This window comes from Lithobates pipiens, unplaced genomic scaffold (genome assembly GCF_037356315.1).
Source record: "Lithobates pipiens isolate NorthernLeopardFrog02 unplaced genomic scaffold, aLitPip1_a1.2 Scaffold_19, whole genome shotgun sequence".
NCBI lineage: Eukaryota > Metazoa > Chordata > Amphibia > Anura > Ranidae > Lithobates > Lithobates pipiens.
Window position 1 is genome coordinate 102,508,733 of NW_027507764.1, and position 15,688 is coordinate 102,524,420.

Below are 15,688 nucleotides of genomic sequence, written 5' to 3' on the forward strand. Positions count from 1 at the left end.
TACATCTGCTCCCCATTCACACATGAGACCTTGTAACACTAATGAGTCACATGATTCCGAGGAGGGAAAATGGCTAATTGGGTCCAATTTGGACATTTTCACTTAGGGGTGTACAAACTGCACTGTTTGTTTAGACATGAATGGCTATATGTTGAGTTATTTTGAGGGGGCAGCAAATTTACACCGTTATACAAGCTGTACACTCACTACTTTACATTGTAGCAAAGTGTAATTTCTTCAGTGTTGTCACATGAAAAGATATGATAAAATATTTACAAAAATGTGAGGGGTGTACTCACTTTTGTGAGATACTATGTGTGTGTGTGTGTGTATATATATATATATATATATACACACACACACTGGCCACATTATTAGGTACACCTGTTCAATTGCTTGGTAACACAAATTGCTTATCAGCTAATCACATGTCAGCAACACAATGCATTTAGGCATCTAGACGTGGTGAAGATGACTTGCTGAAGTTCAAACCAAGCATCAGAATGGGTAAGAAAGGGGATTTAAGTGACTTTGAATGTGTCATGGTTGTTGGTGCCAGATGGGCTGGTCTGAATATTTCAAAATATATAATGTTGCGCTAGATATATAAGAGTGCTGCTGTAAAGCAATCAACATTGGAATGAGTATAGTAAAGAGTGAATACACATGAATCCTATAAAGAGTCCATGCTGAATATCAAGTGCTGAAGTCAAACCAGAAGATAATCCCGTGTGTATAATTATTCAAAAAGTGATAAACAAATATACAAGACGTGTAAGAGTCCCAAAAAATGTGTTCAATCTTTTTCTCTGGGTTAAATCAGAATGATGCTCCCATGTCTTGAACCGTTATAACTTGCAGGCAACATAAGTAAATATGGGCCCTTACCGCAGCGGGATAATGCACCATATCACAAAGCTCAAACAATCTCAAACTGGCTTCTTGAACATGACAATGAGATCACCGTACTACAATGGCCTTCACAGGCACCAGATCACAATCCAATAGATCAGTGGTTCTCAACCCTATCCTCAAGTACCCCCAACAGGGCATGTTTTTGGAATTTCCCTTAGATAATATAGCTGTCCAAAATACCAAGCCATTGACTCTGAATTATACACCTGTGCAAGATAAAGGAAAACCTGCAAACATGGCCTGTTGGGGGTACTTGAGGGAAAGGTTGAGAAGCACTGCAATAGAGGACCTTTGGGATGTGGTGGAAAGAGAGATTTACATCATGGCTGTGCAGCTGACAAATCTGCAGCAACTGCGTGATGCTATCATGTCGATATGGACCAGAGTCTCTGAGAAACGTTTTAAACACCTTGTTGAATATATGCCACAAAGAATTAAGGCAGTTCCTAAGTCAAAAGGGGTCCAAACTGGTACTAGCAAGGTGTACCTAATAAAGTGGCCGCTGAGTATATATATATATATATTTATTTATTTATTTATATATATTTATGCTACAACACTTTTTGTAATATAAAGTTACAGAAGTCAAACTAAACCCCTTCAATCCTTTACAGCCATAGAAGCTGCCATCTCAGCCTCTGTTTGATTTGCAGTTGCCGCCATGGTGCTGCACATGTGATCAGTTATGACACCAGCCATTTGATAGCTTGACCTGTTCAGTTGAGAGCGCAAGCAACTGTGACACTTATTATTCATGGTACACCTTGACTGTAACTGTTTTGGGAAGCAATTTAAAAGATGGGTTTAGTTCTGCTTTAAGAATTAGGTCTCATTCACACGAGGCAGATCCGCTCAGCAAAGTCCACCAGCTCAGCAGGGGATCTCTCCGTTGATCTCCGCTGAGCCAGCGGGTGACAGGTCCGTCTCTGGTCACCGAGTGGGGAGGTAGCCTGTCAGAGTGCCACTGATTCCTATCGAGGGATCGGACCAAAACAGACAGCATGTACAGTTACAGCAGATCTCATCCGATCCGCCAGGACGGATGCGAACGTATCGCCATACACCTGATTTTAGCGGATCGGCTGTCAGTGGACATGGTCACCGCTGACATCCGTCGTCCATAGACCTGCATGGAGCATCTGTTCAAGTCCACCTAAAAAACTGACAGGCTGACCTGAACGGTCCATCCATGTGAAAGAGGCCTTACACATCTGAATCCAGCAATGAGTTTCTAAATCCAGCAAATAAAAAAATAAAAATCAACTTCTTTTCACCCTTGACAACACTGGGGGCAAAATTAGTTTTACTTTTAGTAAAAGTTATATATATTATAAAACATGTAGTATGTATAGCAATATATAGGAGTCTATAATGTTTTCAGTCAATAGTCACATAACTTTTACCCAACTTTTAACCCAAAGTCAATTGAAAAGATAATTGATATTGAGTGAAAATTTATTTTTTATGTATATAGTTGGTAAGGTTGAATAAAGAAAACAGTCCATCCAGTTCAGCCTGTGTAAATGTGTAGGGGTGTAGAAAAATCATACCCCCTTAAATTGTTTTAGTTAAGATGCACATCCAAGAGTCTTTTACAACTACCAATACTTCCTGTCGACATCGATTGTGGAAGAGAGTTCCACATTCTTACCGCCCTGACAGTGAAAAATCTCCTATGAAGCTTAAGGTTAAACTGCTTCTCTTCCAGTCTCATCGTGTGGCCCCGTGTCCTCTTACACTCCCTGGGCCTGAAATGTTTCATACTTATGCTGGGATCACCATTGAGATATTTGTATAACGCAATTCCAGCTACTCTCAAGCATCTCTTCTCCAGGGAGAAAAAGTTTAACGCTTGTAGTCTTTCCTCATAATTGAGGTCCTCAAATCCCCATATTAATTTAGTTGCCCTTCTCTGGACTCTCTCCAGCACATCCTTTCTGATGATTTATGACCAGAACTGGACAGAATACTCCAGATGCCACCGAACAGGAGTTTTATAAAATGGCAGAATAATCGTCTTATCTCTGGAGTAAATTCCCTTTTTAAGGCATGTTAATATTCTGCTGGCTTTGGTAGCTGAAGCTTGACACTGCATGCTATTGCTCAGTCTGTCTTCTACTAGGACCCTTAGATCCTTCTCCATCCTGGAATTCCCCAGGGGTTCTCCCCCTAATGAGTAACTTGTATTTATTTTACCCCCCAAGTGCATTACCTTACATTTTTCAATGTTAAACTTAATTTGCCATGTAATAGCCCACTCCATTAACCACTGCAGCCCCAGAAGGCTTTTACACCCTTAATGACCAGACCATTTTTTTCAATATTGCGCATTTGTGCAATGATGTACCCAAACAAAATTGATGTCCTTTTTTCCCCCAAATATTGCTCATTTGTGCAATGATGTACCCAAACAAAATTGATGTCCTTTTTTTCCCCACAAACAGAGATTTCTTTTGATGGTATTTGATCAACCGTGCGTTTTTTTTGCATTATAAACAAAAAGGACTGATAATTTGGAAAAAAAAAAGGACTTTTTCGTCATACTTACCTGTAAAATCCTTTTCTTTGAGTACATCATAGGACACAGCGTCAGGCTAATATTCATTACCTACTGAGTTATACTCCATCTCCAGGTAAATGGACACTGGTAGACCAAAGGTCTTCAGACAGGAAGTGATCCCCTATATAACCCCTCCCACACAGGAAGCACTTCAGTTTTGTAGCAAGCACTGAATCCTCAAAAAAGAGGGGAGGGATCTCTGTGTCTCATGATGTACTCAAAGAAAAGGATTTTACATGCAAGTATGACAAAAAATCCTATTTTCTTTTTCATACATCAAAGGACACAAAGTCAAGCTAATATTCATTACCTACTAGGATGTCCCAGAGCAATAGCCTTGAGGGAAGGGAGACACCATGCCAAACAATACCCATCAGAACTTATACGGCAGCCCGCAGTACACTGCGGCTGAAAGCCGAATCCTCGGCTGCTTAAACATCCACTTGAAAAAATTTTGTGAACGTATGCACTGAAGACCAGGTAGCAGCCTTACAAATCTGAGCCACAGATAACCAATGGCAAAAAGCCCAGGAAGTTCCTACACCCCTGGTAGAATGGGCTCTCACCCTAAAGGGAGGAGCTTTATGTTTCAGACCGTAGGCATGAATTATCAATTGATGGACCCATTTGGCAACGGAAGCTGCCTGCTCCTTCTTGGATCCTTTTAGTAAAACAAAAAAGGAGCCTGATCCTCGGATCTCCGCAGATCTAGACAAATAAACTTTGACTGCCTGGACAACATCCAAGGAGCGCAGTTGTCTCTCTTCCACCGAATTAAGCTGAGAGAAAAAAGAAGACAAAATAATGTCCTGATTTAAATGAAAGGCCAACGCCACCTTTGGCAAAAAAAGATGGAACAGGTTGTAACACGACTTTGTCTTGATGAAGGATCAAGTACGGTTCCCTGCATGAAAGGGCAGCCAAAGCTGACACCCTTCTAGCTGAGGTGATGGCCATCAGGGAGGCTAGCTTGCGTGACAGTAAGTCTAATGAAATTTCCTTGATAGGTTCAAAAGGTTGTTTCTGTAACACAGACACCACCAAGTTCAAGTCCCAAGGACACATAGGTGACCTAATGGGGGGAAGCAAGCGAGGTGCCCCCTGCATCAAGGTTGGGATCAGTGAATGGGAGGCTAAAGGCCTTTGGAAGAATACTGATAGGGTCGAAACTTGACCTCTGATTGTAAAGTCAATTTGATTTCCACAGCTGAGTGTAGAAAAGAGAGAATTCTCCCAATCACGTATTTCTGAGGGTGCCATTTTCTGGCTTCACACCAAGCAATTTTCCTATATGATCCATAAGCCATAAAGTCCATTCCTAAAAAAAGTCCTTAAGGCAAAGCAGAGCTTCCAAATAATGCTCTACACTGTTAGACAATAATACAAAACACCTAGTGAGTCAAATCTGGTCAAGATGCTTGAATAACAGTTCATAGAAATTCTTCAGGTGTATGGAGAGTGCACCTTCACCGCACCGCATAATTCCACTCCCACAGGAATTGCACATATCAGAAATCTGTCAAATAATGCTTTGAATATTTATGCCCAAACAATATCAGTAAATCATCATCCAGGGTGTCTCAATTAAAACACCAGGACCATGGATTGGTGCACTCCAAATCACGTTAATCTCACTCATGTGATCATAGAGGTTTCCTCAGACTTAAAAATCAAGGAAAATAATCCTCATAGCGTAACTCTGTTAAGATTTTATTATAAATCAAATCCCCCTTAACCCTATGCATTTTACAAACATCAATTAAAAATCAACATTAAAATATCACACTGTGTGCCATCATTCGATACTTTCTCACCGCTCTGAAGATCGGTTCATCTGCCGTGATTCCCTAGAAGAGAACATATACATTGGAACAGTGCAGCAAGCCATGTGGCCTATACGATCTCTTTCCAGGAATCATCGGAGATGAACCAATCTTCAGAGCAGTGAGAGAGTACACACAGTGCGATATTTTATCGAATGTTGATTTTTAATTGTAGTTTGCAAGTGCAGATTTGATTTATAATGAAATCTTAACAAAGTTACGCTATGAGGATTACCGTATATACTCGAGTATAGGCCGACCCGAATATAAGCCGAGGCCCCCAATTTACCCCCAAAAAAACTGGCAAACTTATTGACTCGTGTATAAGCCGAGGGTGAGACATGCCTGTCCATCCCTGTGTGTGTGTCCGTCCATCCCTGTGTGTCCGTCCATCCCTGTGTGTCCGTCCATCCCTGTGTGTCCGTCCATCCCTGTGTGTCCGTCCATCCATCCCTGTGTGTGTGTGTGTCCATCCATCCATCCATCCCTGTGTGTGTGTGTCTCCATCCATCCATCCATCCATCCCTGTGTGTGTGTGTCTCCATCCATCCATCCATCCATCCATCCCTGTGTGTGTGTGTCTCCATCCATCCATCCATCCATCCCTGTGTGTGTCTCCATCCATGTGTGTGTGTGTGTGTGTGTGTGTGTGTGTGTGTGTGTCCAGCCTACCTTTGTCCCGAGCCTCCGTCCCGTGCCTTGCCTCCTTGCCTCCGTCCCGTGCCGTGCCTTGCCTCCTTGCATCCGTCCCGTGTCGTGCCTTGCCTTGCCCCCGTCCCGTCCCGTGCCGTCCCGTGCCCTCTTCGTCGGCGGCCATTGTAAAGTTCAAAAGCTGCGCCGCCGCCTTCGCCTGTGATAGGCGGAACACTGAATTTCCCAGCAGCCTGTGTTCCGCCTATCACAGACGTCGTATCATCCTCGTCCGTAGTACGAGGATGATACGACGTCCGTGATAGGCGGAACACAGGCTGCTGGGAAATTCAGTGTTCCGCCTATCACAGGCGAAGGCGGAGCCGGAGGCACGGCTTTTGAATAGAATGGCCGCTGTCTGTCTGCTCGACACGCTGATCGAGCGGGCAGACAGCGATGACTCGAGTATAAGCCGAGGGGGGCACTTTCAGCCTCAAAAAAGAGGCTGAAAATCTCGGCTTATACTCGAGTATATACGGTATTTTCCTTTATGTTTGAGTCTGAGGAAACACCTATGATCACGAGTGAGATTAATGTGGTTTGGAGTGCACCAATCCATGGTCCTGGTGTTTTAATTGAGATACCCTGGACAATGATTTCCTGATATTGTTTGGGCATAAATATCCAAAAGGTTATTTGACAGATTTCTGGTAAGTGCAATCATGTGGTGCGGTGAAGGTGGACTCTCCATACACCTGATGAATTTCTATGAACTGTTATTCAAGCATCTTGACCGAATTTGTCTTACTAGGTGTTTTGCACTATTGTCACCTAACGGTGTACATTATTTGGAAGTGCTGCTTTGCCTTAAGGACCTTTTTTAGGAATGGACTTTATGGCTTATGGGTCATATTTTATTGTGTTAATATAGTGGCTGCTAGTTTTACCATCTTTTATTAAGATTAATTAACCCTCAATTTTATTGAAGCTATGCCATCAAATTTAGAGACTGTAAATTGGGGTGGAATATAGGACCTTGAGACAGTAGATTGGGGCAATGTAGAAGCGTCCATGGCCCGTCTATTGTCAGCCTCACAATCTCCGGGAACCAAGGCCTTCTGGGCCAGGCTGGTGGCACCAGAATGACTGTAACCCCCTCTTTCCAAATCCTGCGCATCAATTGTGGAAGGAGAGGGATCAGAGGGAAAGCATAAACCAGGGAGTACTGTCTCCATGGAACTATCAGAGCATCTGCTCTGACTGCCAGAAGATTCCTTGTTCGGGATTCAAGTTGCTGTAGCTTCTTGTTGAACCTGAACGCCAATAGGTCCAACTCTGGCCATCCCCAACGCTGGCAAATTTCCTGGAACACCCCTGCGTGTAGGGACCATTCCCCCGTGCAGATCTACTGGCGGCTGAGATCATCTGCCTTCCAGTTCTCTACTCCTGGGATATGGCCTGCCAATATAAATCGGTACATGTCCCCCTGCCCAGGCTAGTATGTAGTTCACCTCCTCCAGCGCTGAATGACTGAAACTTGATAGGGCAGTACTGAAGCTCCACCACCCAGGACTGTAGGGCCAGACGTACTGGCTGTAATTCCAGGACGTTGATGGGTAGGATCTGTTCTGTCCCTGACCATTTTCCATGAGCCCTTATAGCAGGGTTATGCAATTAGCGGACCTCCAGCTGTTGTAGAACTACAAGTCCCATGAGGCTTAGCAAGACTCTGACAGCCACAAGCATCACACCCAGAGGCAGAGGCATGATGGGACTTGTAGTTTTGTAACAGCTGGTGGTCCGCTAATTGCATATCCCTGCCTTATAGGGTAGTTCCCCCGCCCGAGAGACTGCCATCTGTAGTCAGTACTATTTTTTTTTTTTTAACAGAAAAATGTAGTCAGTACTTTTAAAGTTACTGGGAGAAAGGATTTTCCCTTTTACATGTTCTGATCCTGCAACCACCAGTTCAGGCTTAAGCATGCCTGAGGAGATAAGCACATTGAATAATCCAGGGCTTTTCCTCTTCTGATCCAGGCAAACAAGATGTCTTGTTGTAAAGGCCTGGAATGGAACTGGGCATAGGGCACTGCCTCGAAGGAGGATACCATCTGCCCAAGAAGAGCCTTATCTGACACACCTGAACCTTCAGGGCACAGATCCTTACAGGGCGCAAGAATACTCTTGCTTGAAACATATCTAGGATCAGACCTAAATACTTTAGACTTTGAGCTGGTTTCAAGGCTGACTTTTCGGTATGTAGGATCCAGCTTAAGCTTTTCAAATACCGTACAGTGCATACTGTGCTCTGTTCTAGAGCCTGTAATGAGTGATCTCTGAGTAGATCATCCAGATACCCAAGCACTAGTATCCCTTGGGCCCTTAAAAGACCCAGTACTGGTGCTAGGACCTTTGTGAACACCCAGGGAGCTGTAGACAATCCGAAGGGTAGAGCCACAAACCGAAAATTACATTCCTCTACTGCAAAACGTAGGAACCTCCGATGAGGCTCAAAGATAGGTATGTGTAAATACGTGTCTTTTATATCGATGGAGGCTAGAAAGTCTCTCCTCTGGAGTGAGGCTACTACTGAGCAGACAGACTCCATCCAAAAGGACTGTATCAGTAAATACTTGTTCAGGGATCTTAGGTCTAAAATTGGCCTTGTGTCCCTGTTTGGTTTCTGAACCGTAAACACGTTTGAGTAAAATCCTGCGCCCCCTTTCCGATACCGGAACCTCTACAATCACTCCTTGATGCACTAGATGATGTAGTGCTTGAACAAAAAAGTTTATTTTTGGAGGATCCGAGGGAACGCTGGATCTTAGAAACTCCTCCGGGGGAACCACCAGCAACCCCTGCTTGTAACCGCGAGATATAGTTGAGGTGACCCACTCGTCCCGAATTACTGTTCTCCAAATGTCTACAAAGTGCAGCAGCCGCCCCCCCCCCACTCGATGGAGTGGGGGCATCTGCTCAAAAGTAGGGCTTGGTGCTGGGTTTAGACGAATCTGGCCCTGCAGCTTGCCCCTGGCCCTAAAGGCAGTGGAGCCACCCTGGCGCTGAGACATTTGAGGAAGCAGTCCCTGAGGTTTTAAATGAGGGACGTCTGGTGCTTTTCTTCACAGGAAGTAGAGAACTCTTACCTCCGGAAATATTTTGGATATATTTGTCCAAATGATCACCAAATAAACATTCCCCATGAAAAGGGAAACCTGCCAATAACTTTTTATAAAGAAGCTCTGCTGACCAGTTCTTAAGCTACAAGAATCTGTGCATATTTACAGATGAGAGAGCCAAACGAGAAACCTGCTGTATTGAATCCTTTAGAGCGTCAATAGCAAAACACAGCGCTTGAGAAATATCTTCCTTACTGTCAGGCAGGTCATCCTCCTGGTTAGGCCTATCAGGCAGTTTGACCTGATCCTTTATGGACTGGCAGATACCAATTTCTGCAACAGCTGGCTAAATAGCTGAACTGGCAAAGAAAAGGAAGCCTTTAATAATGACTCCAATTTATTGTCAACAGGGTCTTTCAAACCCTGTGCTTATCTACCGGACAAGTTAATTTCTTGTTTAAGGAAGAGACTACTGCATCTACTGCTGGCATGCTCCATTTTTTATTTAACTTTTCATATATGGGATATAAAAAGTAAAACCTCTAAAGCCCCGTACACACGAGAGGATTTATGTCCGACAGACTTCCGAAGGAGTCCTGCCGGAGTTCTGACGGACTTTTCGACTGAGCGGACTTGGCCACACACAATCACACCAAACTCCGACGGATTCGAATGTGATGACGTACGACTGGACTCGAATAAGGAAGTTCATAGCCGGTAGCCAATAGCTGCCCTAGCGTCGGTTTTAGTCCGTCGGAATAGCATACACACGAGCAAATTTTTCGAAGGGACCGGGTCCGGCGGAGTTCCGTCGGAAAAATTTAAAGCATGTTCCATTTGCTAAAGTCCGTCAGACTTTTGCGAATCAAAAGTCCGTTGCAGCCCACACACGATCGAATAGTCTGACGGAATCATTCCGTCGGAGTTTGGATGTTGAAAAGTCCGCTCGTGTGTACGCAGCATTAGGAGGGACAAAAGTCCTGTCAGGATGTTCCCAATCAGCATACACCGCCTGTTCCAATAGGGGGTGTAGAGGAAAAGCCTATGCGGACTGAAGAGGCCTCAGGGATCCCAAAGAGGACCAGGGGGCTCAGTCATCTCTGCAAGAGGCAACTTAAAGGCAGAACAAACCATTTCGGTCAGAGTCAAGATCAAAAGCCTCTGCGACTGAGAGGCAGACATCAACTGGATAGATTCTTGTCCAGATTGCTCAGAAACAGACTCATCTGCCGAACCCTCCACAGATTCCTGAGCTTTAAGATCTTCCCCATCCTCAACCTATTCCTTTTCCAGAATAAGGAGGCTCCGGGGAGGGGGATCTGTCACACTTCCTGCTACCCTGCGGGATGGAGGCAATCATGCCAGCAATCCTGTGCTCTAACCTGGCTAGGGCCGAGGACAGTTCATCCTTTGTGATAAAGGGTGAAGCAGCAGCGTTGACTGTAGGCACATAAGCTCAGATTGCCCAGAAGCCTCTGGTCTTTCAGGGGATAAAACACTAGGGATACGACTAGGTTCATCAGGAACTACTGACATCAGTGTGCCCTTCCTTGTAGCGTTAAACCCGCTCCTCTTTTTCGAAGACATTTACCAGCCACAAAAAGAGAGTACTTAGGTGTAGTATTAAAACACCTCAGAAGGGAGACCCTTTAATTGGGGTCGCCAAGCCCCTAAGTAACAATCCGGCTAAGCACTTTTAGCCTGCCAAGCAACACTTGGTGACTCACGTAAGTAAAAAATGAACCGCTGCAAGTGTCTGTTCAGAGCCTGCTCTGTGTCCCACAGCTGCCTTCGGCCTTCGGGTAGCACCGCATGTTTGGCCTACACAGCTTAAATAAGCTGGGTGTGAGCTGGAATGCTCTGTGCGTACATGCTTACGGCTTTATGTGCATCGAAGCCGCGTGCGCCATGGTCGCCAAACAAACTGCTAACTGATCATAGCAGCACTCTTATGAACGTACATGCGCCCTGGTGAACCAAGGCGAAATGGTGCGCCGTCATGCGCCATCATACAAATAAAAAACAGCCAGACACAAGCAAAAAAGGTACACTTTGCAAACACCCACAGGTAGCCCAAAAATCTCTCGCCTGGTCCCTGCACACAGGTGTCCAGTCTCTAGCTAGCTTGACTGATTATTACAATTACTGGGACACCTCACAATAAGTAAAGGGGTTTCACTTACCTGTCCAACCCCCCGTAGCTTAGAAACCAAAAGCCCGCACTTCACCCATCACGGTGGGTTCCTGTCGCAATCGCAATAAGCATATATTGATTTGCATAAAAGTTATAGCAGCTACAAACTATGGGATAGATTTATGGACTTTTAATTTTTTTTATTGTTTTTACTGGCAATGGTGGCAATCTGCCATTTTTAGCAGGACTGCAACATTGAGACGGACAAATCTGACCCCAATCACACTTTTTGGGGACCAGTGCCATTATTAGTGATCAGAGCTAAATAAATGCACTGATCAATGTTTAATAACACTGGCAGGGAAGGAGTTAACACTAGGCAGTGATCAAAGGGTTAACCGTGTTCCCTGGGTGTGTTCTAACTGTGTGGGGGGTGGGCTTACTGGGACAACATAATCACTAGGAACGTCAGATCTCAGTATTGTTCCCTGTCCGAACAGGGATCGGCCTTGTTTACATAGGCAGATCCCTGTTCTGCCTCTCTGTACCACGACTGCAGGTGGCCGGCGGGTTGTGTCGAGGCCGCTCCCGCACCGTGCCCACTGTATTTATTGCACAGACCAACGTACAGGTACATTGGTTCATGCAGTCGGGCTGCCCTGCCTCAGCATATGTGCAGGAAGTGGAAGTGGTAGTGGTTAATTTATTCAGGTCCTCTTGTAAAGTTTCTATATCCTGCTGTGTTGTTATTGCCCTGCATATTTTTGTGTCATCAGCAAACACTGAAATTGAGCTATTTATCCCACCCTCCATATCATTTATAAATAAATTAAACAGAATTGGTCCCAGGACAGAGCCTTGGGGTACCCCAGACTAACAACTCTAGACCATTCTGAGTATACGTTAATTATCACAACCTTTTGGACACAGTTTTCTATTCAGGTACCTACCCTATGGTCCATGCCTACAGACCTCAGCTTGTACATTAAGCATTGACTGTATCAAATGCTTTTTCAAAATCCAGATACACCACATCCACCGGCCTACCTTTATCTAGATGGCAGCTCACTTCTTCGTAGAATGTTAATAGGTTGGTTTGGCAAGAACAACCTTTGGTAAGCCCATGCAGATTACAGCAAATTCTTGGATATAGTCCCTTATCATCCCCTTAAATAGTTTACAAACTACTGACATAAGATTGACAGGCCTATAGTTCCCAGGAATAGATCTCTGCCCTTTTTTGAATATTGGTACCAGGTGGGCTTTTAGCCAATCAGCTGGTACCAATCCTAGCAGTAAGCTGTCCATGAAGATTAGGAATAGCGATCTGGCTATAACCTGACTGAGTTATTTAAGGACTCTCGGGTGTAAGCCATTCGGTTCTGGTGATTTATTTATGTCAACCTCCCTGGTGGTTTTCCCAAGTGTGGCTCGGGGTTAAATTTCAGTAGCATTAGCAGTAACCCCAAGCCACACTTGGGATTGCATTGCAGGATCCTGGTGCAGTGTACTTACTGGTACCTTGTCCCCAGGATCCTGCGATGTCCCCCCGCTGTGTGCATGGGTTCTGTCCTCCACCCGATGCCACTCTGTGCCGGGCTCAGTTTCCTGCGAGTGTCATGACGAATGGGGGCGGGGCCCAGCGGCAAATACAAAAAAATTTGAAAAGTCATAATACATACAGTACAGTGAAATGTTACAGATTACATTACTGTATGAAATAATTTCACATCCCTTTTGTCCCCAGTGCTTTTTTCCAATGCCCTGCATGCACTTTTATATTATATATACTGTTCTTTCTGCCTGGAAACTGGAGATTGTCCATAGCAACCCAAAAAGTGTCCCTTTATGTCAAAAGTGGTTTTAGACCCGCCAGAAAACAGCGATAGTAAATTAGAACACAATTTATTTTATTATTATTTATATATTATAATTTATGATTGTGTTTCAAACTTTATCATACCCGGGATGTCTACTAGACAGATGTTGCTTGGACAGATTTAAGTGTGTTATTGCTAAGAATTAAAGGTCTACAATATAAAACGTCAAATTTCTATGCAAAATAATTGTACCGCTTTGAGACGCAAAAATCTGACATAATTATACCGCCAGGGAGGTTCGGCTTCTCTAAGCCTTTCCGGATTCCGGCCTCTGTTAGCCACAAGGGTAGATCTTGCGGCGTGTTGCTAACAATACTGCCTTGGTCAATATACCCATCCTGTGAAGACTGAGGAAAAGAAAGCATTTAGCACAGCTGCCTTCTCCTTGTCATCTGTAACCACCTTCCCTTCCACATCCTTTATGGGCCTATTTGTTCCATCCTCGCCTTTTTACTGTTAATATATTTAAAAAACTTCTTGGGATTATTTTTACTCTGCTCCGCTATGTGTCTCTCATACTCTTAAGTAAGATATCTATGTGATAGTGCTGCTAACACATAGATATCTCCAGATGAAGCCACGAGGATGGTGGAGTAATGCGCAGTGGTGAAACCTGGTGGTGGGATTTACATGCATTACGTGAGATCTGCTGGACTTTGTTTTTATGCTATATTTTATTCAAATAAATGTGAGTGCAATGTATGAAGCTGGGGTGGCGATAATACCTAGGTACTGCACTATTCTTGTCTTTTCATGTCGTCTTGGAGCTGCTGGTGATCAGTGTGGAGCCATTTTTAAAGGAGAGTCATAATGTGCTCAGAACACATTTTACGCCGTTATGGTCTAAGAAGGAGGTGAGCTTGCACTGCACCCAGTGAAGGGAGCACAAGTCACGGAGTGGCGTTAGCTGTGAAGTAGTTTTTGTGCACCTTCTAGAATAAGATTTTTATTTATTAGTATCCTTCATGGACTCTTAATGAACTGTTTTCACATATTGACTGCCACTTTACTATGAATTGTATGTCTTTATAGTCACATATAGATATTAGCTTCATCAGCAGCATGCCATCAGATATCTTATTTAATTGCTGTTGATGTGGGAACACATAGGTGATAGCAGCAGCTTTTTTTTTTTTTAAGAATTTTCACTTACCACTAGGTGGCAGCACGCAACTACTTGATTGCTTTTTCCACATCTTTTTTAGCCACCCTAAAAGCGTTCTTACACCTCATATTGCATTCCTTGTATTGCTTGAATGCTGACACTGACCTCTCCACTTTGTACTTTTTAAAGGCCATTTTTTGTCCTTCATTCTACATTTTAGTTCAGCCACCCAGGTTTAACCGTCATTCTTTTATATTTATTACCCCTTGAAATGCACCCAGTGATACTTTTATTTAATATATTCCTAAAGCATTCCCATTTTTCCACTGTGTTCAATGTTTCAAGGATTTGGTCCTTCTAAACCTGCAGTATTGAGCGACGTTTAAAAAAGTTGGCTCTTTTGAAATTTAGTATTTTTTGTACTCCCCTCATGCCTCCCTTTTCTACGATTTATGCGGAATGTAATAATCCTGTGGTCGCTATTTCCCAAGTTGTCCCAGATTTCCACATCTGCAATCAGATCTGTATCATTTGTAATTCAAAGATCTAGCAATGTATTGCTGCTAGGTTGGGGAATCTACCAATTAGGGCATGAAACTGTCCCCAGTAGAACATTTAAGAAATGGCGGGCCTTTAATGAGCAGGCTGTCCCTTCTGCCCAGTCAGTCAATGTCGGCATAGTTGAAGACCTCCATTATGATGACATTTCCGTCTTGCTGTCATTTTTAATTGTGAAAGGAGATACAACTCCACCTCTTCCCTCAGGTTAGGGGGGCCTGTAACATACACCCCCCCATAGTAATTTCCTGCTTACTTCCACCCTTTGGAGTTGCACCCATACTGACTCCATCTCCCCTCTTGCCCCATTACTGATGTCATTCCACTCTTTTACCCGTTAATCATTCTGGACACTCCCCTCCCCCTCTCTCTCCAATACAAGGAATACCCCTGAATGTTTGCCAGCTAGTCATGTGACCGGTGAAACCAAGTTTCTGATATTCCTATGAAGTCTACATCCTCCTAGTGTAGTAGCAGCTCCAGATCCTCGCATTTTATTGACTAGGCTCCTGCCATTTGTGAACATTCCCCTGAGTTTGGTTTTGTATTCCTTTTTTAATTTTCTTTATAGAAATTGTTCAGGAGTAAATAAAACATTAATAATGCAATATATTTGCATAAATAAAATAGGATCATATTTAGTCTTCTGTGCAGTCAGCAGGTAGTGAGTGTAATGCTGGCCATACACTATACGCAAAATCGGCCGAAACCATTTTCAAAAAACAAACATGCGGCCGTGAGAGCAAACGATAGTATCATCATGTAATGACCGATAAATTGCTCAGTGGACATAAATAATTTTTTGATCGTTTTTTTTTTTTTTTTTACATATGCCTAGTGCAAACAGTTCAGAAACACATTAACCTTTCAATTTATCGTTCATTTGACAGAAAATTTACACTTGTCCTTTGTTTTTGGCTGAAAAACGTCCCAACGATTATCAATTTTGTGCCCATTAACTAGC